The sequence below is a fragment of the Neovison vison genome, chromosome 7 (genome assembly GCF_020171115.1).
Source record: "Neovison vison isolate M4711 chromosome 7, ASM_NN_V1, whole genome shotgun sequence".
NCBI lineage: Eukaryota > Metazoa > Chordata > Mammalia > Carnivora > Mustelidae > Neogale > Neogale vison.
In genome coordinates, this window is record NC_058097.1 from 3,957,501 (window position 1) to 3,971,904 (window position 14,404).

Below are 14,404 nucleotides of genomic sequence, written 5' to 3' on the forward strand. Positions count from 1 at the left end.
GCACACCACCTTTTACGTCTTTTTTCTTTAATATTTTCCTTCACGTTACAAAAGAAGTACATGCTTACCTTGGGAAAGACAGAAACGTCCAAAAGGAAAAATAAACCACTCACTTCTGCATCATCCAAAATAATCATTTGTTAATATTGTGGCATTTTCAGATTTTTCTCTTACATAATTTCTTTATGAAAATAACCCCACTACATACAACTTACTATGTGCTGGGCATGGCTCTAAGCTCCCTGCCCTTATAAGAGGTACTGTTACTTTCCCTGTTTATGGATGGGGAAGATGATGCTCAGAGATGTGAAATCCCTTGCCCAAGGTCACAGAGCTGGTAGGGAGCAGAGCTGGGGTTTGAACCCAGATAGTCGGGCCCCACATTCTGCAGGTCGAAACTAACCTTGCCCTCTGTACCATCATGCCTCTGGGCCACGGTAAAGGTGAGGTGCACTCCTTGCACGGAAGTTGGAAACACAGACACCCACGAAAGGGAAAAAAAGCGCCCACCCAAGGAGAACAGCTGTCAGTACTTAGGTGTAAATCAGCCCAGTATGTTCCCCAGGCATATATTCCCCACGCAGCTATGCAAATGAAGTCATATGGTACAGGCCCTTTGCTAACTGCCTTTTTTCCTCTTTTGCAAATATCATGAGTTTTTCTCATGCCAGTAAGTTCTCTCCTGCGATATGCTTCCAACAGTGGCATCGAGCCCTCCACCTTCATCGTGTGTGGGACCCTCCCTCACCATGGGGCATCTGGCCACTTTCTGTTAGAAACAACACGGGTGAACATTCTTACACACAAGCCCATGTGCATGTCTCTAATGGTAACACCGAGTTGTTGGGCCAGAGAAGTACGTACTAATAAGACTCTAATCTAATCAACAAAGCTGTCCTAGTGGCCACCCCCTGACATGTCTGAGATTCGCGCATCAGATGGAACCGCAGCCAGTTACCTTGTTTGCAGAGTCTGGGGCAAAATGAAAATGCAGGGCCCTTGATCAGAAAGCAGGAAAAAGCTACTCCCTTTCTTTTTTTTTTTTTTTTTTTTAGCTACTCCCTTTCTTTGCCATCTTTCTTGATCTGTCCTGGTGATTTTTATTGACCGTTTTGTGCTGTGTACCTTGCAGGGGGGCGGTGTACTTGTGGGGCACACACAGACCCCCATAATGCCTGGGGCCATGTAATTTGGTGGGCAGGGCCCAGAGGCTTGACTGTAAGTCTTCCTGCACCTGTGCCCAGGTCCCCACTGCATGACAGGAACGGAAACCTCTGAACCAGCACACGCTCCATTGTCCCACTCGGCCTCACTTACACAATCCAAACCCCCAAAACAGAATTATTAAGAATTTCAAGACAACCATCTCAGAGCGTTAAACCCCAAGCGCGGGGCCCGAGTGTGGAGCTGTGACATGGCTGGCCAGATGGAGGAGGTGAGACTGTCACCAAAGAGGGACAGGCAAGACTCATGTCACTTTTCTTCTCCATACTTCAAAACCACATCACAGCAGAGGGTCCCTGGTAAAGAACAGTCATCTGGATTCACGGAAGGTCGAAAAAAGGGCAGGGGAGGGGCACAGGTAAGTGAGGCCCAGGTGAATGGCGAGTAATGCACAGACCCTGTGCCCCACTCCCTCAGTGTCCTGCATCGTCCTTGGCGCAGCCTTCAGGGTCCGTGCTCCTGTTCTCCCCACTTTACAGATGAGGAAGCAGAGGCCCTGAAGGACTGCGTAGCACATCCAGTACCATGTAGAGGGCAAGTGCAGGAAGCAGGACAAAGCCCCCGTGCCATTGTGGGTCTGTGCCCAGAGTTAACCAGAGTGTTAGAAGTTTTGCTGAAAGGGCTGCCAGCTGCTTTCTTTTCGGGCTCCTGAGTTGGCGCTGACCTTCTGGTTGCCAGGAGGTCACCACCCGTAAGAAGGGGAGGCAGAGAAAGGCGTCAGTGAGCTGCCAGCTAGGCTCCCCAAGAGCAGCTGGGTTTGGCAGGGGCGGATGGAGAGAAGGCTCAGTTCAGCCAGCCCCGCACCCCTGCAGGGAGTTTGCAGGCTCCCCAGCCTCCTGGAGGAGGAGGAGGGCAGAGGAGGTGGGTCTGTTCTCTCAACAGTCTGTTCTTCTCACCAAGGGTTTGTCCTTGGCCCAGCTTCCTTCCCAAAGGCTGAGTAATCTAGAAATATCGCAGCCCGGCATCAAGGAGCAGGCCCCGGGGCCAACCAGGATCCCGAAGTCAAGCAGAATTCTTGGCCCGCTTGCTCTCAGAAATCTGTAACTGTTCAGACCTGAGGACAAGAAGCAACAGATGCTTCTGGAGGATCAGGCCAGCAAATGGGTAGAGCCGCGGCAGGAGCCCGGCCCCAGCCTCTGGGTCCTCAAATCCTCATCTCAGATTAAAGAAAAAAATGGGGCGCCTGGGTGGCTCAGTGGGTTAAGCCGCTGCCTTCGGCTCGGGTCATGATCCCGGGGTCCTGGGATCGAGTCCCGCATCGGGCTCTCTGCTGAGTGGAGAGCCTGCTTTCCTCTCTCTCTCTCTCTCTCTGTCTGCCTCTCTGCCTGCTTGTGATCTCTCTCTGTCAAATAAATAAATAAAATCTTTAAAAAAAAAAAAAGAAAGAAAAAAATGCCCCCCTCCAAGGGGCACTTCCTCCTTCCCTCTCATCCCCAGCGTTTTTCTCTACCAGCTCTCCCTGGGTCTGAGCCCTGGCCATACCCCTGCTCCCCAGCTGCGAACTGGACCAGCTACTTAGCTTCAGCGTGCCTCAGTTTCCCCATCTCCAAATGGGGTCGCACTTGCTCCCCACACTCTGAGATGGAGTTAAATGACGTCATGCATGACCAGCACTTCCCGTGGGGCCCACCGTCTACTTCTGCCTGCATCTGAGCCTTTGCTAAGGGAGGCTAACCCCCCTCTGGGGAGCTGCTCTTGGCCCAAGCCCCTGCTTCCTGTCAAAATAGAAATTGTCGGGAAGTGGACACATCCTATTTGTCAAAGATATCTTAGTAGTGTTCATCAGCTTTGGGCACTTTCTCCAGATCCTGCTGTGACTAGAGGGAAGGAAACATACCATCCCCTGGACAGAGGTAGGGACAAGGCGGCAGGGGAAGCAGGTGCCACAGATAAGATGTCCAGGAAGCTTCCTGCAGTCACGGTTTCACCCGGAGCTGACTCTGTCTTGGCTCTTGCCGCTTACCACAGAGGTCCCTAACTCAGCTAGCGCAGTCCGACTCCTCCGTGGCACACCAGATGCCCCACGTGCTTCCCCTTCTGCCATCGGTTAACATGAAATGCTCGGGATTTCAGGTTTGCTAACCTGGTTTGGGTCCAAGGCCAGCAGGTAGCCCTGATGGCACTGTATCCTCCTTTGGAATCTTCACACTTCCCCAGGGCAAAATTAGACAACACAGACAAAAGCCTTCCCAGAATTGTTGCAGCCGGAAGAGCACAAACACAGCTGCTGGGATGTCCGCTCGTCGGTTACACCCCTGCCCTCCCTGGTGGAACCATCACTGGAAACGTCCCAGTGCATCCAAGCGCTTCTGCGGAGTTCCTGGGCCACGCTCTGAGTCCCGCATCGGGCATCCATCTGGGGAGGCAAACCAGCCTTTGGGCTCTAGAACTGCGTTGTGCCCAGACGGCCACCAACAGCCTCACATGGCCGTTTCAATTACAATTAGCTAAGATCACATAAAATTAAAAATTCTGTTTCTTAGTAGCTGGAGCCACATTTCAAGTGTGCCACAGAGTCAGGCGCTAGTGGCTGTTGTGATGGACGGGGGAGATTACAGGGTATTTCCATTATCTCAGAAAGTTCCACAAGAGATGCCGTCCTACCTGCATGACTTACTAGCTTACCAGCACTTGCTAGCTGCGTGACTTTGGGTGAGTTACTGGCTGCTCTGGGCCTCTGTCTCCTCAGCTGTAAAATGAGTTAATCCACTCAACAGCAAATGCTTAATTGAGTGCCTGCTGGGTACTCTGCCAGTGGCTGGGGATACAGTACTAAACAACCCAGATAAATAAAATCACCGCCCTCATGGAACTGACCTTTTTTTTTTTTTTTTTTTAAAGATCTTAGTTATGTTTTTGTCAGAGAGAAAGAAAAAGAGAGAGCAATTTTAGGGGAGTGGCAGGCAGAGGAAGAAGCAGGCTCCTCACGGAGTGGGGAGCCCGACACAGGACTTGGTCCCAGACCCCCAAGATCATGACCTGAGCCTAAGGCAGACACTTCCCCAACTAAGCCACCCAGGCGCCCCTGACCTTTTTTTTTTTTGAGAGAGAGAGAGAAAGAGAGAGAATGGGGGAAGGGCACAAGGAGAAAGAAATCTCAAGCAGTCTCCATGCCCAGCAGCAGAGCCTGGTACAGATGTGGGGCTCAATCTCATGACCCCAAGAGCATGACCCGAGCAGAAACCCAGAGTTGGATACGCAACAGACCCAGCCTCCCAGGTGCCCCGTGGAACTGATCTTCTAAAGGAGGGGCAGAAACAGCACTTACCTCAGAGTTGGTTTGCAGATCAGATGAAAAGCACTTTACATCATTTCTGGCACATTCTAAGTGCTTAATAGATGGCAGCTGCTATTATTGCCAGTAATCTGCCCAGCTCCCTTCTCCCACAGCCCGGCTAACTGGGACGATGAACACAGAGCATGCAGGCCTCCCCTTCTTATCCTATCCCCATGGCAGACATCGCTAATCGATCACAGCACACTTTCCCCTGGAACAGAGCATCTGGTAGCTCTCTCAGACACATTCTCTCAGAACTCACATCGTCCTGTTCAAAATCACCTCTTCACTCTTCTACAAGCTGTCTGGCTTCCCACAGTCCTGGATGCAGGGACCCCTTAGGTCCTGTGGAAGCTCGGACTCCAGGCCCAGGCCCAGGCCTGACCCTACTTGGGAGAAAGAGCAAGTGGCTGGTCATTACCTTGACAGCTGAGCAGCTGGTCTTGCTCTGACCTCCTGCCAGCAACGGGCTTCTTGCTTTGCTGCCTCCTGGAGTGGGGTCTGGCCCTGTTCACACAGTGCTGCTGAGGTCTCGAATCCTCTTCCTCTTTTGTTCTTCGAGAAAAGTGGATTATTTCTAGTCAGGGCAGATCAGTCCTGGCCAAAAAGGTCTGAGTGAAGCCCAACCTGGATCCAAAGTGGGAGAGACAGACACGTGAGCATGCAGTTGCAGTATGGATGAGATAAGGGGAGGGCGGACGTGGCCCCATATTGTGGGGACCCAGGGGAGGGAGGAACGCTCAGTCCCTAGGAGTCTGCCTCATTGGGTGGGGGTGGGGCGGGGGAGGGGGGAAAGCACATCATGGACTGCAGCCTCCAGTCCGACCCCCTGAGCAACCTGTCCCCATCGCTCTGTCCTCCACTGCACAGACTGACCCAGATGGCCCTGTGTGATGCAGCAGGGCTGTCCTCTCTCTGGATCCTATGTCGGTTTGGTTTTCCTGATCCATTCAATCATTTATTCAGCACAGCGTGTAGTAATGATACCAGGTATAAACCTTGGAGTTCAAGTCTCGTGTCTACCATTTACCAGCTGTGTGACCTTGAATGAATTAGCAAGATTCTCTGTGCCTTGCTGTTCTCCTCTGCAAAATGGGATTTCCAACAGAGCCTGCCAAGAAGGGTCTGGGTCTCAGGAAGGATTTAATGAATTATTGCATGCAGAGGACTTAGCACAGTGCCTGGGGCGCTAGAGTAAGTACGCGATTCAGGCTCACTGCTGTTGTCAGTCACATGCACATCTCAGGGTCCCCAGAGATTTTCCTTTTTTATTCTGTTGGCGTGGTACATTTCATGAACTCATTTCTTTTTTTTTTTTCAAGTACTAAACTTCCCTGGCACGCCAGCGTAAAGCTTACCTGCTCATGACCCCTAGCGATTGGGGGCTGACATCTGGGCTATTTGCAAGGATAAGCAGGGGACTTATAGGCAGGTGCAGAAGGAAGGGGAGCCCACGCAGAGTAAACAGCGGGTGTACAAAGGCTGGGGCATGAGGCAGCGGTTGAGTCCAGGAAGAACTCCACATGGCTGGAACACTGGACCCCTGGAGAGAACAGTAGGAAATGGGGTGTCTGCGAACACAGAAACCCGTTAGCACCGAGCTGGGTGTCTGGCAATGGGTGATTGAGGCAGCTTTATTTTAAATTCTACAAGTGCATCATAAACGTTGAGAAGGAAAAGCTCATATATCGTATATACACATACGTGTGTGTGTGTGTGTAATTTTGAGTCGCACTTTGTATATATTTGTTGTCTGTGTCAAGTTTTAGCAGCTTTGAGGCTCCCTTTTCCTCCAAGCTGCAATCCACGAGTAGAAGATGCTGCCTTCCCCCCACCCCACCCACAGATCCTGCCCCATGTGAATATCTGAGGCCCCTCCCCTTCACCTGAGTCCAGGTCTCAAGCTCTGCCTGTTAGACACCTGACCTAAGATGACGCAGAGGACAAGTCAATGAGGGGGCCGGGCTGTAGGTGACAACTGTTGTTTTGTCCCTCTTGTAAAGTGATAGCCTCGCCCTACGCATCCTTCCCCCCTCAGTCTGGGTTTCCCAAGAGGCTGAGATTCAAGTTCAAGTAGCTAACTTGGAAAGTGCAGAAATAGTGAGTGGGAGGAGGAAGCAAGAGCGCAGAGGGAAGGGGTCCTGGCGGCACAAACAAAGTCAGCCACTTTCGAGGGTGGCTGGAGCTTTATACACCGGGACTCTCGGAAATCGTGGTGAACACACCCCGGAGAGCTTTCCTGCCCAAGGGGTGAGGCCGACAGGGGACTTACACAACATTCCTGGCGTGTATTGGCTGACAGCTGCTCACAGGGCACATCAGCCCACACTTCCAGCCAGCTGGGCAGGAGGACAGAACATCCCCTGTCCATCTAAGGCAAAGCCCTCCGACCCAGGACTGCAGATACTGAGGCCTGAGCAACATGATTGGAACGCCACTAGCATCGGCTGCACCTTCCTTTAAGGAAACCGTTCCTGCCCACAATCCTTTCCAGGAGCTTCTGTGGAAGTTGCCAGTCTGAGAAACCCACCCCCAAGCGTGGGCATATAACCCATATTTAGCCAATCAAGAGTGCTGATTCCATGACTCCCGTGATTGGCTGAAAGGGTAGGCGTGTCGTCCAAGCAGAGCCAATCAGAATTGTTCCCTGGTATTTTTATACAGTTGCCAGGAGCGAGGAGTCCTCTCTCTTCTTTGTTGCTAACTGGGGGAGGATGTAAGCTCAAAGTTCTTTGCAGGAGATGGTTACGCTGTGCCAGTACATTCCTCTTCCTTTCTCTTCTCCAAGCTATTGGCTTAAAGTCAGTGTGATTTCTGGTTCTCTCACTTGCAACAATTGAATCTTAACTAGTATGGAGCCCATTCTTATTTTAATCCCTCAGACTCACAAGTGGCAGCATTTCGGGAATAAAGACATATTTGTTGATGGGGAATCTTGGATTATGAGTCTGTGTACTCAAGGCCAGGCCATTCCCATGTGATTGGCTCCCGGAAGGCTGAGCTCAACTGGAAAGCTTCGTATTTTTCTCTTCCAAGTTATGTAATACATGTGATTCCAGGAAGTAAGAATGCAGGATGGGGTGTGGGACAGGGAATCAGAGGGATGTACCCTCAAGTTCACCAACGCAGGGGTGACTGCCATGGTTGACCCCATGGAACCTCTGAGGAGCCCTGTAATGTGTCTAAGAACTGTCCACCCAGGAAACAATAGGGGGACACATTTGTGTGTGGGTTCCTGCACCCCACTGGTCAAGGACAGCCCAGGGGAATTAACCCCATCACCAGGTTCTGGGTGGAAGCTGTGCAAATCCCCTAAGGGCTCTGCAGTGGAATTCCACTCGCTAGAGTGTCTGAGAAGTCTGGGGACTGAAGGTAAAATGTAGGTGGTTTTGGCTGGGTGTCTCCATCCTTTTGCTTTTGTCAAAGGTGCTGAAGCCTGTGCAGAACAGCCAGGAACATGAGTGAGTGATGGGGAGAGGATGGGTTGGGTGTGTACCTTGTCAAGTGACCATTTCTCATCTAGCAGACTGAGGGGCACAGTCGCCTCTTGCTTCTTGGGATTTTCTTGAATGTGGGTGAGAGCTGTGGAGTCATGTCTGTCCGCCAAACCTCTTCTCTGCCTTCTTGATCTTCACTCTGGTGCAAAGTCCTTTTCCTGGTCACCCCCTGGGCATCTATAGATTTGGCTGGCCTGGTCTGTGTGTCGATTCCCTGTCCCCTGCACACTCCCTCTGACCCCCGTGGTGGGCTGACACCCACACTGTCCTCCTACCATGTCCTCTTCCCACCCCTGCCACTTCCTCTTGCTTTCATCTCAGAGATTTCTCAACATCGTAAGGGGAAAAAAAGAATTCTGACCCCATCAACTATGCCACCCATGGGCAAGGAGGGTGCGCTGGTTACTCCCCATTTGCTCACCCCCTACCTCCGTTCTCTAGGCTCTCCAGATCCCAGAAGTTTGGCATTGGCGGATACCACCTGGGCTCCCTCTCCTAGGACTTCTTGCTGGCTGCAGCCAGTGGGAGGCGGGAGGGGACATGTTGGGTCATTTCTTCCCCCTACATGGTCTGTGCTCTGAGCTGAGGGTCCGTCAGTGGCTGCTCCCTTCCAGGACCACAGCTCCTGCCAGGTCATCCTATTAAAAATAAATCATTCTGACAGGATTGTTTTAAGACTATGGCAATAGAAGGGGCACCTGGGTGGCTCCGTCCATTAGGCATCTGACTTGATTTCAGCTCAGGCTGTGATCTCAGGGTCATGAGATTGAACCCCGTGTCAGACTCCATGCTGGCCATGAGGGTCTGCTTAGGAGTCTCTCTCTCTCTCTCTTTCTGCCCCTCCCCTGCCGATCTCTCTCTCTCTCTCTAAAAATCAATCAATAGGTAAATAAATTTTTTTTAAAAAGCACAATTTTACCCAATGCTTTAAAAAAGGGGGTTTGGCAATAAAAGAGAGACTCTGAGCTAACCTCCGAATAGAGTAGAGACAGCGGAGGGTTTACAGCTGCCTGGGGTGGTAGATGGAAACCTGCCCAGAGGAGCCATCCAGGTGGAAGCTTCTTGCTGCAGACGTCAAGGTGGGGAATGGGGAATTTGATCAGACACCAAGGGTCGGGAGATTCTCCCTAAATGGACTTAGCAGGATTCCTTGCTAAAACTGGGCTTGGCAGGCCAAAGACAGGATGGAAACCGAGGTCAAGGAAGAGCCTGACTAATGTCCGGTCAAGGAGGAGCCTTTGTAATGGCCACGCTCCAGGGCCTCAGGCCCTGGGAACACTCCTTCCTGCCCTTGTGTCTCCAGGTTCGGTGGAGGGGGTGACATTCCATTCTCGCTATCTCCAGGTGCCTCGGTAGCCTTTGCTGGTTCTAACTTGGTTCCCGCTTAATGAAATTCTCTTTAGGATTCAGTCTGATGTGCCTTCTGTTTGCTGTCAGCACTCTGGTTCCCTACCCTGGGAAAATTTGCCTTTCTGTCCCTTTCTCTGACAATTTCCAAAGTGGCTTTTAGAGTTGTCCGCTTTCTGCCTCATCCTGTCAATGTGGAGGGTCTGAACTTCAGGTCGAAGGGGAAGATGGATCCCAACCCACGGTATTGCATAGCAGGAAGTACATGAGGACCTGAGTTGGAGGCCTGGCACCTTTTACTGGCCGCACGCGTGACAGAGACAAATGGTTGAGCCCCAGCCTCCCCACCAATAGCAAGGACACGGTAATACCGACCGCTGATCAGCTTGTGCTAAGCACTGTGTCTAGTATTATCAGATCAGAGAAGGAACATTCATTGAATGAAAAAAGGAATGGATGACCAAACAGAATGAGCTAATGCATAAGTCACCCTTAATGGGACGCCATGGCTCAGTCGTTAAGCATCTGCCTTCGGCTCAGATCATGATCTCGGGGTGCTGGAATTGAGTCCCACATCAGGATCCCTGCTCCCTGGGAAGCCTGCTTCTCCTGCTCCCACTTCCTCTGCTGTGTTCCCCCTGTCACTATGTCTCTCTCTGTCATATAAATAAATAAAATCTTAGGGGGAAAAAATCACCCTTAACTTCAAATATCTAACCAAATTTCAATTTTTAAACATGTATCTTTTAAGATACTCTCTGAGCCAGCTTCCACGTCCTTGACTCATGAGCTTAGCAGATACATCCTGTCTTGTGTGTGGAACATGTGAGCACCCTCCACCCCGCCCCTATGCCCTCCTTCCCCTACCCACTGGCCTAGATGCTTATCCAGGGACTTCTGCGTTTTTCCCCAGGCTTGGTCCTGGTGGTTGTGTTTATTTATTGTCATTAATGGATTCAATTAAGTGTTACATACACTGTGGAACGTGAGGGTAACAAGAAGGGATGAACATGGTCTTCATGAAGTCTGGGAAGTCTCGGAGTCCAAGGTCAGGTGATACTGAATTTAGCTGTTGAACCCCGGAAGGCAAGGTGGGAAGGATTGTGAGCCCCAGGGGGAAAGGGGATGATTCTCCATCACGTTGCTCAGAAAACATCCTTAGTTTCTCCAGCTGCACCAAAGAACAGGAAATGGGGAACTGTCATGGATGTGTAGTAACATGGTCTGTCGGGGAGAAGAGGGAGATGACACAGTCATGTGCCACCAGGTCGTGACCGAGGAAAGAATGTCCACTCATACATCTCAGGCTGTGTGAAACCCACATGGAAAGGATGCAATTCAGGGGACTCCCCGAGACAGCTGACTGGTTGGCCTCACAATTAGGTGATTGACTGCAGTCCTGATTGCCAGGGTAAGAAAGCCTCCTGGTCTTTCTGAAGTTCCCCATTGGTCTTCCCTTTTTCCTGTTTCCCTTTCTCTTTTCTCTGCTATTTTTTTCTGCCTTTTCCTCTGTTGATTAAATGTCCAAAAAGGGAACTGGTTTTTTGAAAATGTACATAATTGTAATTCTATTTAATATGTAATTTCTGATGCATTGTGCTTCTCGAATTAAATAGGATATTCACTGTTAATTAACTTACACAGTATTTCTCCGCTCGCTGTGAGCTGCTGTTCTGGGTGGCTTCCCGCGGAAGGGAGGCTCACTTTAACGGCATGCAGCAGAGAATTGTGGCTTTTTATTTGCATATTGTCCACATTAATTTCTTCCTCCCTGTGAGCCTCCTCTGTGTAATGGTTTCCCTTCTCCAGCCTGAAATAAATGGTTCAGAAAACAATCTTCGCCGAACCTGAAAGTATTCGAAGTTCCAGGGAAAATGACCACTTGAAAAACTTCTGCGGTAGATTTGTTTGCTTGTTTGTTTTTCGTTAAACCAAAAACCGAGAGTTTCATATATTACATTAACTTAAAGTCACGCGACTCTGTAAATATGTTCCTGCCTCTGAGGGACTGATATCCTGGGTCAGGGAGAGAAGACAGAAAGTGTAAAAATGTAACTGATGTGCTGTGTTACCGAAACCTCCGTGGCAAAAGCAGAAACCAGTCCAGATGGCAAAAATCACCAGTTGCAGAGTGAACACTTGTGATTCTTCTACTGTGACGGGGAGCTCACTGCCTTGCAGAGGAGCCCTTTCCATGGCATCAGAAAGAACTTCTTTATACGGACTTCAACTCTGTCTTCCTGTAACAGACTTTGATTCGCTTCAGGAGGTTCATAAAAGAAGACGATCATCCGGCAAAAGAGGGGTCGTTCTCACACCCTTCACGAGCCTGCTCTGCGGTAGGATATAGCACTCCGGTGGCTCCGCATGCCCTCTGTCCTGAACACCAAGCACTGAGTACTGCTCTGTCAGCTGGTGTCCTCCTTTAAGCACGGTCCCCAAATCAGAACACGAGTCTCAAAGTGTGCTGTGACCACCACGGTAAAGCCCATCTTTCTCTTCCCTGGGTCTGGCCATTGGTGCCGCTCCAGAACCACAGTCTGCCCATCTCCCATGCCCTGCTCTGCTCTGCATCGCTTTGGGGGTGGGAGGGCCTCCCTGCAGGCTGTATTTCCCAGGCTCCCTTCTCAGTGGCTTCCCACTGGGTCTGGTCAATGGGGGACACTGGTAGAGAATGGAGGGTAGAAGGCAAGAAAAGCGTGGGTTATTTCTACTTTTCTCTGGAGCAAATTTCCAGCCGGTACACCTCCTCCATGCTCCAGGTTTCCTTGGGTGGCCCCAGGCCCAGGACCTAGCATTCTTCCATCCCTCTGTGTCCCTCTGGCCCAGGGTTGGATGCCAGTCTCTGTGCTGTTTATTTTTATTTTTTTAAAAGATTTTATTTATTTTTTTGACAGAGAGAGACACAGCGAGAGAGGGAACACAAGCAGGGGGAGTGGGAGAGGGAGAAGCAGGCTCCCTGCCCAGCAGAGAGCCTGATGCTGGGCTCAATCCCAGGATCCTGGGATCACAATCTGAGCTGAAGGCAGATGCTTAACGACTGAGCCACCCAGGCGCCCCCTCTGTGCTGTGTTTCATTTCTGGGGTGCTTCACCAGCCTGCTTGGATTCTCAGCTCTCCCACCCCTGGGCCAGCCAATACCCTCCATTTCATTCTCTCTGCTTATACAGTTGATGATTCTAAGGCGAGAGAGAGAGAGAACATAGGTACACTTGACCCTTGAACAATGAGGGCAGCTGAACCCCTGCACCATTGAAAATCTGCATATTAATTTTTGACTCTCCCAAATCTTAACTATTAATAACCAACAGTTGCCTGGGTAATATTTACTGATAATATAAACAGTCAGTTAACACATATTTTGTATGTCTTATTTATGATACACTGTATTCCTACAATAAAGTGAGCTAGAGCAAAGAAAATGTTATTAAGAAATTCACAAGGAGTGGCCCCTGGGTGTCTCGGTGGGTTAAGCCTTTGCTGTTGACTCAGGTCATGATTACAGGGTCCTGGGATCAAACCCTGCTTCAAGCTCCCTGCTCAACAGGGAGTCTGCTTCTCCCTCTCCCTCCCCCTTCCTCCCTGCTCATGCTTACTCTATCTCTCCAATAAATAAAATCTTTTAAAAAAAATCACAAGGAAGAGAAAATACATTTATAATGCTGTACTGTAAAAAACCAGTAGGAGGCTTTTCCTGCCTCCTACCCTCCATCCTCCAGGTGGCCTTGCATGCTTAAAACCCTGTTCTTCAGGGTTCTACTGTGTGTGTGTGTGTGTGTGTGTGTGTGTGTGTGTGTAGTGTATGTTTCCTCATGGACTCTGATGAAGGACATTACTTCCAGTAAAGTAGCTAAGGATTGTAAACAGATGAAAAAGTGCCCAACGTCACTTGGCATCAGGGAAATACAAATCAAAACCACAGTGAGATACCTCACACCAGTCAGAATGGCTAAAATTAACAAGTCAGGAAACGACAGGTGTTGGCAAGGATGCAGAGACAGGGGAACCCTCCTACACTGTTGGTGGGAATGCAGGCTGGTGCAGCCACTCTGGAAAACAGCGTGGACAATCCTCAAGAAGTTGACAATAGAGCTACCTTATGACCTAGCAAACACACTACTGCGTATTTAACTTAAAGATACAAATGTAGTGATCCGAAGGGGCACGTGCACCCGAATGTTCATAGCAGCAGTGTCCACAATAGCCAAACTATGGAAAGAACCTAGATGTCCATCAACAGATGAACGGATAAAGAAGAGGTGGTATATATATACAATGAAATACTATGCAGCCATCAAAAGAAATGAAATCTTGCCATTTGTGACGACGTGGATGGTACTAGAGGGTATTATGCTGAGCAAAATAAGTCAATCAGAGAAAGACAATTATCATATGATCTCTCTGATATGAAGAATTTGAGAGGAAGGGCTGGGGGTCATTGGGGGTAGGAAGGGAGTAAATGAAACAAGATGGGATAGGGAGGGAGACAAAGCATAGGAGACTCTTAATCTCACAAAACAAACTGAGGGTTGCTCAGGGGGGTGAGAGGTAGGGAGAGGGTGGCTGGGTTATGGACATCGGGGAGGGTATGTTCATGGTGAGTGCTGTGAAGTGTGTAAGCCTGATGATTCACAGACCTGTACCCCTGGGGCTAATAATACATTATATGTTAAAAAAAAAAAAAGATTGCAAACAGATGTGGGGGGTGGCACTTAAAATACCATCGTCTGTAAATCTCCTTACATGTATTTTCCACATGTGACGCTCAGACAATTCCTCTGTGGGAGGTACCCATTTTGCAAGAGGAAACTGAGGCTGGGGAGGGCTATGTAGAGCCCAGATTGTACAACTGCAGCTGTACAAACCCTTAACCATCAGACCACAGTCCTACTCACAGGCAGCTAAGACCCCAGGTTATGTGGACTTTCCAGCATTTTCCTGCCGGATTCCTGGGACCTGAGTGGAGTTCTCTCCGAGCGACTCCCAGTTCCTGAAAAAGACCATTCAAGTGTTCTGTTTTGCACTCGTCACTGGCTCAGCAACTTTATTTTTCGAACGT